Source organism: Asparagus officinalis, chromosome 5 (genome assembly GCF_001876935.1).
Source record: "Asparagus officinalis chromosome 5, Aspof.V1, whole genome shotgun sequence".
NCBI lineage: Eukaryota > Viridiplantae > Streptophyta > Magnoliopsida > Asparagales > Asparagaceae > Asparagus > Asparagus officinalis.
This window is the reverse complement of record NC_033798.1, coordinates 4,717,963-4,732,699: the sequence shown is the minus strand read 5'-3', so window position 1 is coordinate 4,732,699 and position 14,737 is coordinate 4,717,963.

Here is a 14,737-nt window from a genome sequence, read left to right as displayed (position 1 = left end):
CCCTCTGGATGAACAGTGCTCGCGAGACAGCATTTGCTGTCTCGGCGGGCGAGACAGTGTTTGCTGTCTCGGCCCGCGAGTGCGAGACAGTAAAGACTGTCTCGCATGGCGAGACAGTAAAGGCTGTCTTTTCTTTGATTTTTTAGATGACTTTCTTTTGAGCTGTGTTCGGATATCTCTCAGCATTTTTTGACGCCTACAGTTATCATCTCTTAATAAAGAGATACAATACTTGAAAAAAGAAGTCAAAGAATTAAAACAAGAGAATAAATATATTCTCTCAAGATTAGATGATACTGAAACATCTAATACTCTAGTTCAACATACTGAACACAACGATAATGATATTGATGATAATGCACTGTTGCAAATATTGCAACAAGTTTCCTCTCAAAAATGGTATATAAATGTTACCTTAGTAATAGCTGATCAAATGTATATATCAGATATTATAGCTCTGGTTGATAGTGGTGCAGATCTAAACTGCATAAACGAAGGAATAATTCCTTCCAAATTCTTTGAAAAAACTACTCAGACCTTAAGTAGTGCTAATGGTAACCAATTAGAGGTAAAATATAAATTACCACAAGCACATATATGTGTGCAAGGGACTTGTATACCAACTCCCTATATATTAGTCAAAAATTTATCCCAACATATTATTTTAGGAACTCCATTTTTACATACTATTATGCCCATTAGTCAAATTGACACTAATGGTATTCGTGCTCATTTTGAGGATAAAGAAATTATATTAGAATTCATCACAGATCCTCAAACTAGAATGTTGAATGAAGTCAAAAATATAATCTTAAAAGAAAATCAAATTAATTTTCTTAAAGAAGAAGTAGTATTTGTTCAAGTTGAAGAACAAATAAAAAAGCATAAAGACTTAATAAGTCAAATTGAAAATAAATGTAAACTCACTCTATGCAGTGATGTTCCAAATGCATTTTGGAATAGAAAACAACATATTGTTTCTTTACCCTATATAGAGGATGTTCCAAATGCATTTTGGAATAGAAAACAACATATTGTTTCTTTACCCTATATAGAGGGATTCAACGAGAAAAATATTCTTTGGAATAGAAAACAACATATTGTTTCTTTACCCTATATAGAGGGATTCAACGAGAAAAATATTCCTACAAAATCTCGTCCATGCCAAATGAATCAAGAATACCTTGATTTATGTAAAAAAGAAGTACAAATTCTTATAGAGAAAAAACTAATAAGGAAATCATATTCTCCTTGGAGTTGTACTGCATTCTATGTTAACAATACAACTGAAAGAGAGAGAGAGGAGTTCCTCGTTTAGTTATCAACTATAAACCTCTAAATAATGTCCTTAAATGGATTAGATATCCAATTCCTAATAAAAGGGATTTGTTAAATCGCATTACTAATGCAAAAATCTTTTCAAAATTTGATTTAAAATCAGGCTATTGGCAGATTCAAATAGAAGAAAAAGATATATATAAAACTGCCTTTGTTGTCCCATTTGGACATTATGAATGGAATGTTATGCCATTTGGGCTTAAAAATGCACCTTCTGAATTTCAAAATATTATAAATGACATATTTATTCCTTATACGGATTTTATATTGTCATATATAGATGACATTCTGATATTTTCTCATAGTTTCGATCAACATGTTAAGCATTTAGAAATTTTTAGAAACTTAGCTATTAAAAATGGGTTAGCTATATCTGCCCCCAAAATGAAATTATTTCAAACTCAGATTAGATTTCTAGGTCACAATATAGAAAAAGGAACTACTATTTCTATTGACAGAAGTATAGAATTTGCTTCTAAATTTCCCGATGAAATAACTGACACTAAATAGTTACAGCGTTTTTTAGGTGCATTAAACTATGTAGCAGATTATTATAAAAATTTAGCACAAGACACGGTCCTTTTATACGATAGGCTTAAAAAGAATGCTAAGCCTTGGACTAAGCAACATACTGCTGCTGTAAAAAGAATTAAACGAAAGGTTAAATGCTTACCTTGCATTCATCTTGCAAATATTCACTAGTTCAAAATAGTTGAAACAGATGCATCTAATATTGGTTATAGTGGCATATTAAAACAAGTTGATCCCCAAACAAATAAAGAACAGTTAGTTCGTTTTACCTCTAGTAAATGGGATAAAGCTCAATTTAATTATTCCACAATTAAAAAGGAAATACTTTCAATTATTAAGTGCTTTTCTAAATTTCGAGATGATATCTTAAATCAAGAATTCATACTAAGAATTGATTGTAGTTCTGCTAAAAGTATTATTGAAAAAGATATGAAAAACTTAGTTTCTAAATAAATATTTGCCAGATGGCAAGCTGAATTAGCCATGTATCAATTTAAAATTGAGTATATTAAAGGAGATTATAATCACCTTCAACATCTAAGGATAGTCTAAATTGATAGTGATAAATAAAAACAATAAGAATTGATTAAAAATATCAGATTAGGGAATAAAAATTTAAAAAATATTATAGCTTAATAATTATCGTTACCATATAAATTAAAACAACTGTATAAAATTTTACTAATAAGTTAGAGCAGTAGAACACATTAGTAACATTAATTGATAGATGTTTAAATCCATAAAAATGATAAAATACTAAAATATAATAGCTTAGCATTAATTGATTATAATTTAGAAACATTAATCTCTGATGTTAATAATATTTATAGAGTAAAAGAATACAATGAATTACGTATGGAGATACTATCAGAATGTTCAGAGATATCCTTCAAAAGAATCAAGCTATTTCTATTGCAAATGGGAAAGTGACGAAAATAAATCTAAAATTCAGAAAACGTCAATGAATTATTTAAATTGGTATTAACATAAAGCATGTCTATTAAAGAAGCACCAATAATGTTACATTAAAGAATAATTTAATAACTTTATCCCAATCAAAGAAGAGTTCTCTATAGAAGATATAAGGAAAATTAGTAAGCATTCATAAATTTCGTACTTTGCTCTTCAAATACTAAAGAAATTAAATATTAAGATTAAAATCTAAGGAAAATTAGCAATAAAATATAGGTATTTAGTTTAGATCTTTGTGAAAAATGATAGGGATAGAGCAAATATAATATTATTGACGTATCATAAACATTTATTGGATGCACATCTGAAGAATTCACTGTAGAGAAAAAAGAGGTAACTCCTAATCTTATTAAGTAATAAATTAGAAACACAAAGAATTTCATATATATAAGATTAATATTTATTTTCATTGAAATAAAAAAAAACAAAGTCTGTATTTTAAGAAGTTTGTGTTGAACATCGGAAATACATTTTACTTCTTTGTGAAGTTAAACGACAAGATAAAAGATTAACGAGTCCAGGAAAGATAACAACACAAAAAAATACAACTCCAGCCTGATGTCACAATCGAGTAGATGATAAATACACTATTCTAGAATTGCCCGGGAAAAAAATAAAGGTGAGGAAGGATTGATTTTAGACCAATAAAAAAAATAAAACAGAAAGAATAAAAGATAATATTTTTTAAATATTTTATGGAATAGTTTAATTATTTTGAGTGAATTTAGGAATCTTTAGAAGAGAGTTTCATGAGTTTTTTTCGGTACTTTTATATGCTTGTGCAAATGTTTTTATCATATGAAAGTATACTAGAGTTAGAATTAATCTTTAATTTATAATTTCTTATGAAGTCTATCACTGATCAGGAACAAACTTAATATTCTCTTTTGTATCGTTTTAGTAACTAATCATTTTGCCTTATTGGTTTTAAATATTCACATTCTTCGTATAACATTATTTCAATAATTTTCACTTTTGGAACACTGTATTTTCTCAAGTAAAGCTTGGTATCATGTCAGTCAAAATAATATAAAAATTTAAATTAGATTCAAATTATATTTAGTTTCTATTAATTCAAATATCAATATGAAAATTTAAATTGGATGTAGCACATTTAAACAAACATTAAAGAAAATAAATAATCATAATATTACAATTTAGAGACAAAAATGAGCATAAACTATTAAAGTAGAACCGTGTAACAAATTTTAATTAGAAAATAATTTAAAAATACTTAATCATGATATTTAAGCACGTGCATTGGACAACCACGAGCAATTATAAAACCTAGTAGCTACTAAATTAGGGCTGAGCATGGTTCGGTTCAAACCAAAAAAACCGACCAAACCGAACCGAAAATAGCAGTTCGGTTCGGTTTTATTTGTAGGACGGTTCGGGTCAGGTTGAAAACTTTTCAACCCGAACCGACCGAACTAATAAGCAATAAGTACCCAATACCCGTTAACCCTCAAACCCGACCCGTCCCTCACATATCAACTACTCAACAAGAACCCTAAAATCCCAGCCGCCGCTTCCTCTGCCGCTCGCTGTCGGCCTTCCGCGATCGCAACAATCTGCAGGCAAGTTTTGCTTTTATGGTTATGGTGTAGCTGTTTGTTCTTGTAGGCTTGTAGTTGAGCACTCTTTTTTGCTGCTTGTTCGTATTTTTGTCCTCCGTAGCTCTTTTGTTCATTTTGGAAATTATTGAGAGGATGATATGTTAATTGCTTCTTATACATTGATTTTAAATAATATTTTATTTGTCAAATCTCATGATATTAGGTTAAACTTTTGTTTGCTTGGCCATTGGGTTTATGATTCTGTACATTTCATCTTGATTTATTCAGGTTTGAATTAATTTGTGTCGTGGTTGTCTTAACTACTAGTATAGAATTTTGTGTATGATTTTTCAGTGGATATAGGCCATAATGTTACATATGCATAATGTAGGGATTGTTTTGTACACTGTAATTGGCTGCAATACATTTTACAAGAAATGGTTTATTTTGCAACTGCTATCGCAAAACAAAAAATAACTGTACATAAAAAAAATCAATTGTACATCATTCTTCTTCATCTCAACTGAGAAATTTCATCACCTATTTGTCCTTCATTTCTTCATTCATAATGGATGTAAATTAACAAGTAAAATACCATTCAAGTATTGAATAGCTTACAAAATTATGTGATATGCATGCACTTTATGTATGCTTATACGTCAGAAAACTCCCAGGTTGCCACATGACATGGGACATCAGCTGTATCTCTTAGTCTTAAACCTCACTGCTTGAAAATTGAAAGTGCGGCTCCTTTCTAAGTTGAGTCATCACATATAACATTTACACAATGATACATATAAACAAACCTTGAGTTAATGCACCATGACATGAATTTAGAATGCATCTTGATTAGAACCGAACAAACCGAACCGCACCGAACCGACTTGCAAAAGTTCGGTTCGGTTTTGAATAATGGATGGTTCAGTTCGGTTGTTCACAATTTGATAAAAACCGAACCGAACCGACCGTTTGCACACCCCTATACTAAATGAGCGGTCCCTATTCACCCATCTGCCTGCCCCTATTCCCAAAACCAAAACCCGAAGCTCTGAGATCTCTCTACCCTAAAAACCCTAAATCTCTTCTCTTTCTCTCTCTAGGGTAGCTGAGCTCCTCATCGGCATCGATCCCGACCCCAGTCCCTCCTCCTCCGCCGCCTCCGCCCCGACATCACCTCTTCCTCTGAATTCAACTTGAAAACTCCGACAAAACCAAAATCCGATCTAGACAAAAGTATCAAAGTCACTTGCAATATGAGATTGAGATCAAACTTTGGAAGTAGACAAAGTTCGACATAATATCGATGGTATTTCATTTTTCCCTTTCTCAATTTCACAAAATTTTTTGGTCCAATCTTTTGCTTGCATATACTCTATGCCTTTGTGTTTGTTTAAATGTTTTTTACTACGTTATTTGGACATAGATCTAGGGAATTTAGGGTTTAATTGGTGGTAAATTTCAATTTTGGTCCTTTGTATTTGATTGGAAGTGGTGCAATTTTGATGTTTTGGGAGTGGCACCTATCGGAAGAACAAAAAGTTTGGATCTTTCACTTGTTGGGTTTGGATTTGGCCTCGTTATTATATATCTTAATTTAAATTTTCAACGATTGTCAATACTTTCTGTTTGATTTGAAGTGCTGAAGTTTTGATACAAGTGGCACCAATCTAGGTAAAGAAAAAAGTTCTGATCTTTGGGTTGATTGGGTTTAAATTTAATCTTTTTGCTGTTAAACTTAGAAAATCAAGTTAGTCAATTACTATTTTGAAGAATATAACATAATGCAATTATTTTTCGTCACTGTGTGCGGACTTTCAACATGATTAAATATAAGGGAATACTGCATATGAATTATGATGAAGTAAATATTCGATGAAACAATGCCTCTAACCAATTATGTATATTTTTCTCTAGTATAGATCTATCTTAAACTAATCGGTATATGGAAAAATTTTACATTTTTAACATACATTGTATCTTACAATATCTTTACATATAAATTTAAAAGTTTCTTTATTATGTGTTTGCTACCCAAAATTGATGTGCTATTAAATTATTTTTTCAGCTATCATGTCTTTAAATGATCAATTTAGCATCCATCATGATGACGGTAGTGATGATGAGAGTACTTCTAAACGCAAAAGAAGACAAACATCAAAAGTTTGGGATTACTTTACAAAGTTACCTACCGATAATGATGAGAAAACTAAAGTTCAATGTAATATGTGTAATCATATTTATGTTGGTAGTCACGTCACTAAGACAATGTTGAAGCATATGGATTCTTGCCCGAAAAGGAACTTAGATGAGGCTGATTCTTCAAGGAAAAATATGCCACTAAATCAAGAAAAATATAGAGAAATGCTTGCTAGAGTAATTGCATTGCATGATTATCCATTCACTTTTGTCGAACATCGAGGAAACCGTGAGTTGCATATTTTTTTTTAAATTTTGAAGTCAAATATATTTCTAGGAACACTGCTAAAGCAGATTTGGTCAAGTTGTACAAGAAAGAAAGAGAATCTTAAACATGTTTTAAAGCTAGTTCCTAGTAGAATTTGTCTAATCACGAATTTATGGACCTCTTCCACCTCCGACTACTATGTCTCTCACCGTACATTATGTTGACTGTTGGATGTTGTAGCATAAGATATTATCTTTATCTCATGTTCCACCCCCATATATTAGAGTAATTCTAGTAGAGAAGCTATTTCATTTGTTGAAGGATTGTGGTATTGAAAAAAGAAATTTTACTATTACTTTGGACAATGTAGCATATAATGATGCTTTCATGAGAATTTTAAAAGGCCATCCGGTTTTAGAAGATCATTTTATTAGTAATGGTGATTTTTTGCATGTGCGGTGTTGTGCTCATATTCTAAATATTGTTGTGCAAGATGAGCTAAAGGTTATCGATAAATCATTGCCTAAGATAAGAGAATGCATCAAGTGTGTGAAGAGTCCTGAAAGAAAAAAAGAAGTTTGCAGAGTGCATTGCACAAACTTGTTCAGGTAAAGCGAAAAAAATTCAGCAGTCAGCAGGATGTGTCCAACAGGTAGAATTCTACGTTTCTAATGTTGGAGTGTTCTGAACATTCGTCGGGCATTTGAGCACTTAAGAGTTGATTGATCCAAATTTTACTTTTTTGCCATCAAGTGAATAATGAGCAAATGTTAAAAAAATTGTAAAGTTTTTAAAGCCTTTTTATGAAGTGTCCACTCTTTTTTTGGAAGTAAATATCCAACTGTCAACTTATATTTTGGTGGAGTGTTTTAAGATTCAAAAATGCATAATGGAGATGAAAAATGATGATCAAGATATAAAATCCATGGCAAATGATATGAGAATAAAATTTGATAAATATTGGGAATGTTATAGTGTTATTTTGTCATTTGCAGTCATTTTGGACCCCCGATACAATGTAAAGTATGTAGAGATTTGTTTTGAGAAATTAGGAATTAGTTCTGATTATGTATTGACTATCTTAGAGAAACTGAGAAGTCTTTACAAAGAATATGAGCGAGCATCTCTAGGTACATCTGTAGCTGAGAGCAGTGGTGAAGAGAACTTTGGAGATGTTCCTAATGATGAGATGATTGAGTTTGAACGGAGTGAGAGTCAACTATATTTAGTCAGTGGCTCCAAGTCTCAATTAGAAGAATATCTAGATGAAAAATTTGTCAGTTGGAAGAAAAATGATCGCTTGAATGATCTCGAGTATTGAAAAGGTGAATGCGAGAAGCGTCCTCAGTTGTCGATGATGGCTCGAGATATATTGAGTATTCTTATTACTTCGGTGGCCTCTGAATCGACTTTCAGCATTGCGGGTCGTGTGCTTGACTAGTATCGAAATTGTCTTCTTCCGAAGAATGCTGAAGCTCAAATTTGTACTGGTTCTTGGTTAGACGGGATTCCTTGTGAGTTGTTTTCTTTTCTTTCTTTATTGCTTTTTTGTATTGTTGTGGACTACATATTTTATCACAGAATATTAATAGTATTTTTTCTTATTAATGAAGCTCGGACAGACATTGAAGAAGAAAATTTATTAGTACATGATTTCAGTAATCTCGAGTTTTCTAAATCGGAAGGCGAAAGTGATTAGCGTTGTAATCCATTTATTTTATCTAACATTTATCACAGTAGTATACTTAGTTTTATTTAGCCACAGATATATTTGATTGTGAGTTTAATTTCGGTCACTGAGCTTTAGGAGATTCCAGAGTGAATGAAACCAAGTAATCCATTTACTTTATCTAACATTTATCCACCACAGATATATTTGTTGTTTTCAGGACTTGTGGAAGAGTTCAACTCAACTGAGGCAGCTAGTAAGGTTACTTGATCTGTTTATTTTGTGATTATCTTATCAAATGTAATATTTTTTAAGCATTAGACATGAAATTATGGTCTTTCGAATTTTAATTCCTGTACTCGTTAATTGTCCAATATTTGCCAAAAACAATGTCAACTAAGCTAGACGTTATGTAATTAAGGGCACGATTAAGAAAATAATTCAAATTAATTTTGGGGTGGGTGGGGCAAGGGGGGATTTTTTGTTTTACTTGTTAATTATATGTTCTTTTATTTATATTTTAAATCTTTGACCCTTCTTGACTTCTCTCTATTTGTATCCATGAGGTGTTGTAACTGAAAGCTTTCAATAAATTTGAGAACACATTGGAAGCTTTATCTGGAACAACTTTGCTGATTGATAGTAAGCCGAGCAAGGGTCTTTGCAATTTTTAATTTTACTACTTTATATTGAAGATTTATTAAAAACTTCCTCTTGGCCTACCAGGTCCTCTTTTCTGTTGGCATCTTTTCTTTTTTGTGTGCAAGTCATTTTTGTAGTTCGCAATCTATTAGTACCATAATAGCATCTTTTGTATTGGGAAGCAAAGTTAGTTGACACTATTTATGAACTTAAATCAAGCAACGGTAATGCAAAGTTTGTGTCAATGTGATCTGTATCATGTTCTCATGTGATATATTGATGTATTTATTAGTATTTTATCACAAACCTAGCCCCAGGTTATGAGTAGTGATTGCTGGTTTTAGTTCTTAAAGTTTGGATCAAACTCTACATTTTTTTCTTACTGTAAATATATATGTTACACAGAGCCTAATATATTATGTATTACATTTTCTTTATATTTGCCAATAGAATTCTTCCGACTCATTTGTTGAATAAGAATTCTATTTCTTGTTTCTAATTCTCGAATGATTATATTTGGGAAAAAAAACTCCTAGAATTTTTGCAAAAAAAAAAATGCTCAGAAGGTTGTAAAAACCCTCCAAAATGTTTGCAAAAGGCCCCTAAAAGTTTGCAAGAGCCCCAAAAAGTATTATATACATAGTTACTATAGTTAAATGAGCAAATGAGTGCCCCGTTTATTAAATGGGCGGGCAAAAACCTACCCATTTAGAAAATATTAAATGAGTCATAAATGGGTAAATGAGCAAAACATGCGCACCCATTTATGATCCGTCCATTTAATACCTAACTCACCCATTTAACACCCCTACTCAACACACACCTAGCAGTAGGTGATTTTCTAGAACAAAGTGAAGAAAGGTGAAAAGACAAGACTTGGTTTCAATTATGGAGTAAAAAAATAATAGAAATAGTCATATGGGCTCAAAGACCATCGGCTCAAAAGAAGAAAAACAAAGTGGTCCTAAGAAGCTATGAGTAGGTAGGAACTAGCAAGTAGCCTAGGCAGCTATGATCATATGTACTTCATTTTGAATAAAGAAGTTGAAAAGGTACAGATGCGAGAAAAGAAATATCGTGTCCCTCAGATAACAGAGAAGGTGGTACGAAACAAAGAAGAGGGCAAAAGTAGGCTCTGATACCAGTAAAAGGATAAAAGAGGTTGGTTTTTTTGATTTGTGGTTTCGGATAGAAATTTGTGTTTTTCTGTGTATCTCAACAATGAGATAACCCTTCCTTTTATAGAGGCTTTCCAGTAACCACCCCACCCCAAATCATACCAGCCTCCATAATTTCCTCTAAGGGGCTGTTTGGTTCGTTTCCTAGATATAGGGAAATGCATTTTCATGTACAAAAACACAAGTTTTGAGTTTTTCAAATTTTTCTAAGAAATAAATTGTTTCGCTTTTGTTCGCACAAAAAAAATGGTGGGAAACCAATGTATTTATTTTTCTTATGTTTGGTTCGCATGGAAAAAAAGGAAAACTTTTGTTTATATGGCAAAAAGCTGATGTGGCTGCAAGTTTCGTCGATTTCACGAGGTTAAGGAAGGAATTGGGGGAGAAATCTAATGTGATGGCGATTTTCACCGAGTTTCCCTTCTTCAACCCTAGCGAACCAAAGAAGGAAAAAAAAACCCGACGGAAAGCTTATATCCTACGTGGCCACGAAAAATCTAATATGGAGGTGTAAAACTTTTTCACCGAGTTAAAAAACGAACCAAACAGCCCCTAACCATCCACAAATCTTTCTTCTACAGATATTAAGGAAGTTATGCTAACAACCCAATAATATTTAGGTAATATTTCCTGATTGGTTTGGTCAATAATTGATCGGGTCATATTAACAGAATGATCTAACAAATCTCACAATCTTGATTACTTTGAAAAAAATTCAATTCTTCAATCCGATCATAAAAAAGAATTGAAAAAATACTCACTTTTGTGCTCAAAAAGAGCCTTACGAATCTCCATTTTCTTCGTGGCGTAGCTGTTGACGCATCCAAAGCCTCCATTGCATGGTACTTTGAGACTGGGATGCATGAGCAACAACGACATGACTCTTTAGCTTCTTTCCCTTGAGATAGAGCAGTTTGGGGGGCCCTTCGACTTCGACTGATCAAAGCAAGCCTGGCATAAAATGCGCCCAAATTCGTCATAAAGAGGCGGGGGGCCATTATCGTCGTCGAGCTCTTCCTTAGAAGTGGGGATCCTTGGGGATGTGGTTTTGGGGGATGGGCTCTTCAAGAACGAGGACAAGGTTAAAGAAGTCCCCAAGAGTGAAGTTTTCGTCAAAGAGAAACTCCACGGGGACCTAGGTTTAGGGTTTGATTTTTCGGATAAAACAAGAATGACAGTTTCTCGTTACAGGTTGAAGAAGACGACGATGATGGTGATCTGATTCTTTCTGAGTCACGCTGGATTATATAGAGGGCGGGCCGTGGGCCCTCTAGAGGTCGCTTTCGAGGAAAGTTTAGAAGGGGAAGTGGAGTGAGCCAAATTTGTCGCTCTCGGGGACTTCTTTAACCTTGTCCTCGTTCTTGAAGACCCCATCTCTGAGGAAGAGCTCGACGACGATAATGACATCCCGCCTCTTTACGACGAATTTGGCCGCATTTTATGCGAGGTTTGTTTTGATCGGTCGAAGGGGTCCCCCGAGCTGCTCTATCTCGAGGGAAAGAAGCTAAAGAGCCATGTCGCTGGTGCTCATCCCAGTCTTAACGTACCGTGCAATGGAGGCTTTGGATGCGTTAACAGCTACGCCACAAAGAGGAAAATGTAGATTCATAAGGCTCTTTATTCTCATAAAAGTGATTATTTTTCAATACTTTGGTGATTGGATTGAAGAATTGAATTTTCCAAAGTAACCAAGATTGTGAGATTTGTTAGATCATTCGTCCTTTTTACATAAGTAGGTGAATCTTATAAAACGAGACATCTACTTATGTAAAAAGGACGAATGCTCTAACAAATCTCACAATCTTGGTTACTTTGAAAAATTCAATTCTTCAATCCAATCATCAAAGTATTAAAAAATAATCACTTTTGTGCTCATAAAGAGCCTTATGAATCTACATTTTCCTCTTTGTGGCGTAGCTGTTAACGCATCCAAAGCCTCCATTGCACGGTACGTTGAGACTGGGATGAGCACCAGCGACATGGCTCTTTAGCTTCTTTCCCTCGAGATAGAGCAGCTTGGGGGACCTCTTCGACCGATCAAAACAAGCCTGGCATAAAATACGCCCAAATTCATCGTAAAGAGGCGGGATGTCATTATCGTCGTCGAGCTCTTCCTCAGAAGTGGGGTCTTCAAGAACAAGGACAAGGTTAAAGAAGTCCTCGAGAGTGACAAATTTGGCTCGCTCTACTTCCCCTTCTAAACTTTCCTCGAAAGCGACCTCTAGAGGGCCCACGGCCCGCCCTCTATATAATCTAGCGTGACTCAGAAAGAATCAGATCACCATCATCGTCGTCTCTTCAACCTGTAACGAGAAACCGCCATTCTTGTTTTTTCCGAAAAATCAACCCCTAAACCTAGGTCCCCGTGGAGTTTCTCTTTGACGAAAACTTCACTCTCGGGGACTTCTTTAACCTTGTCCTCGTTCTTGAAGAGCCCATCTCCTAAAACCACATCCCCAAGGATCCCACTTCTAAGGAAGTGCTCAACGATGATAATGGCCCCCCGCCTCTTTATGACGAATTTGGGCGCATTTTATGCCAGACTTGCTTTGATCAGTAGAAGTCGAATGCCCCCCCAAACTGCTCTATCTCAAGGGAAAGAAGCTAAAGAGTCATGTTGCTGTTGCTCATGCATCCCAGTCTCAAGGTACCATGCAATGGAGGCTTTGGATACATCAACAGCTACTACGCCACGAAGAAAATGGAGATTCGTAAGGTTCTTTTTTAGCACAAAAGTGAGTATTTTTCCAATTCTTTTTTATGATCGGATTGAAGAATTGAATTTTTTTCAAAGTAGTCAAGATTGTGAGATTTGTTAGATCATTCTGTTAATATGACCCGATCAATTATTGACCAAACCAATCAGGAAATATTACCTAGATATTATTGGGTTGTTAGCATAACTTTCTTAATATCTGTAGAAGAAGGATTTGTGGATGGTTAGAGGAAATTATGGAGGTTGGTATGATTTGGGGTGAGGGTGGTTACTGGAAAGCCAATATAAAATGAAGGATTATCTCATTGTTGAGATACACAGAAAAACACAAAAGTTTCTATCCGGAACCCCAAATCAAAAAAACCAACCTCTTTTATCCTTTTATTGGTATAAGAGCCTACTTTTGCCCTCTTCTTTGTTTCATACCACCTTCTCTGTTATTTGAGGGACACGATATTTCTTTTCCCACATCTGTATCTTTTCAACTTCTTTATTCAAAATGAAGTAAATATGGTCATAGCTGCCTAGGCTACTTGCTAGTTCCTACCCACTCATAGCTTCTTAGGACCACTTTGTTTTTCTTCTTTTGAGCCGATGGTCTTTGAGCCCATGTGACTCTATTTCTATTATTTTTTTACTCCATAAGTGAAACCAAGTCTTTTGTCTTTTCACCTTTCTTCATTTTGTTCAAGAAAATCACCTCCTGCTAGGTGTGTGTTGAGTAGGTGTGTTAAATGAGTGAGTTTGGGTATTAAATGGGCGGGTCCTAAATGAGTGCGCATGTTTTGCCCATTTCCCATTTATGACTCATTTAATATTTTCTAAATGGGTAGGTTTTTGCCCGCCTATTTAATAAACGGGCTACCCATTTGCTCATTTAACTATAGTAGCTATGTATATAATACTTTTTGGGGCTCTTGCAAACTTTTGGGAGCCTTTTCATACATTTTGGAGGGCTTTTACAACCTTTTGAGCGTTTTTTTTGCAAAAATTCTAGGAGTTTTTTTTCCTAAATAGAATCATTCGAGAATTAGAAACTAGAAATAGAATTCTTATTCAACAAATGAGTCGGAAGAATTCTATTGGCAAATATACAGATAATGTAATATATATTATATGAGGATCTGTGTATCATATATATTTACAGTAAGGAAAAAATGTAGAGTTTGATTCAAACTTCAAGAACTAAAACCAGTAATTGCTACTCATGACCTGGTGCTAGGTTTGTGATAAAATACTAATAAATACATCAATATATCACATGAGAACATGATACAGATCACATTGACACAAACTTTGCATTATCGTTGCTTGATTTAAGTTCATAAATAGTTTCAACTAACTTTGCTTCCCAATACAAAAGATGTTATTATAGTACTAATAGATTGCGAACTACAAAAATGACTTGCACACAAATAAGAAAAGATGCCAACAGAAAAGGGGACCTGGTAGGCCAAGAGGAAGTTTTTAATAAATCTTCAATATAAAGTAGTAAAATTAAAAATGGCAAAGACCCTTGCTCGGCTTACTATCAATTAGCAAAGTTGTTCCAGATAAAGCTTCCAATGTGTTCTCAAATTTATTGAAAGCTTTCAGTTACAACACCTGATGGATACAAATAGAGAGAATATTCCATACATTGTCAAGAAGGGTCAAAGATTTAAAATATAAATAAAAGAACATATAATTAACAAGTAAAACAAAAAATCCCCCCTTGCCCCACCCACC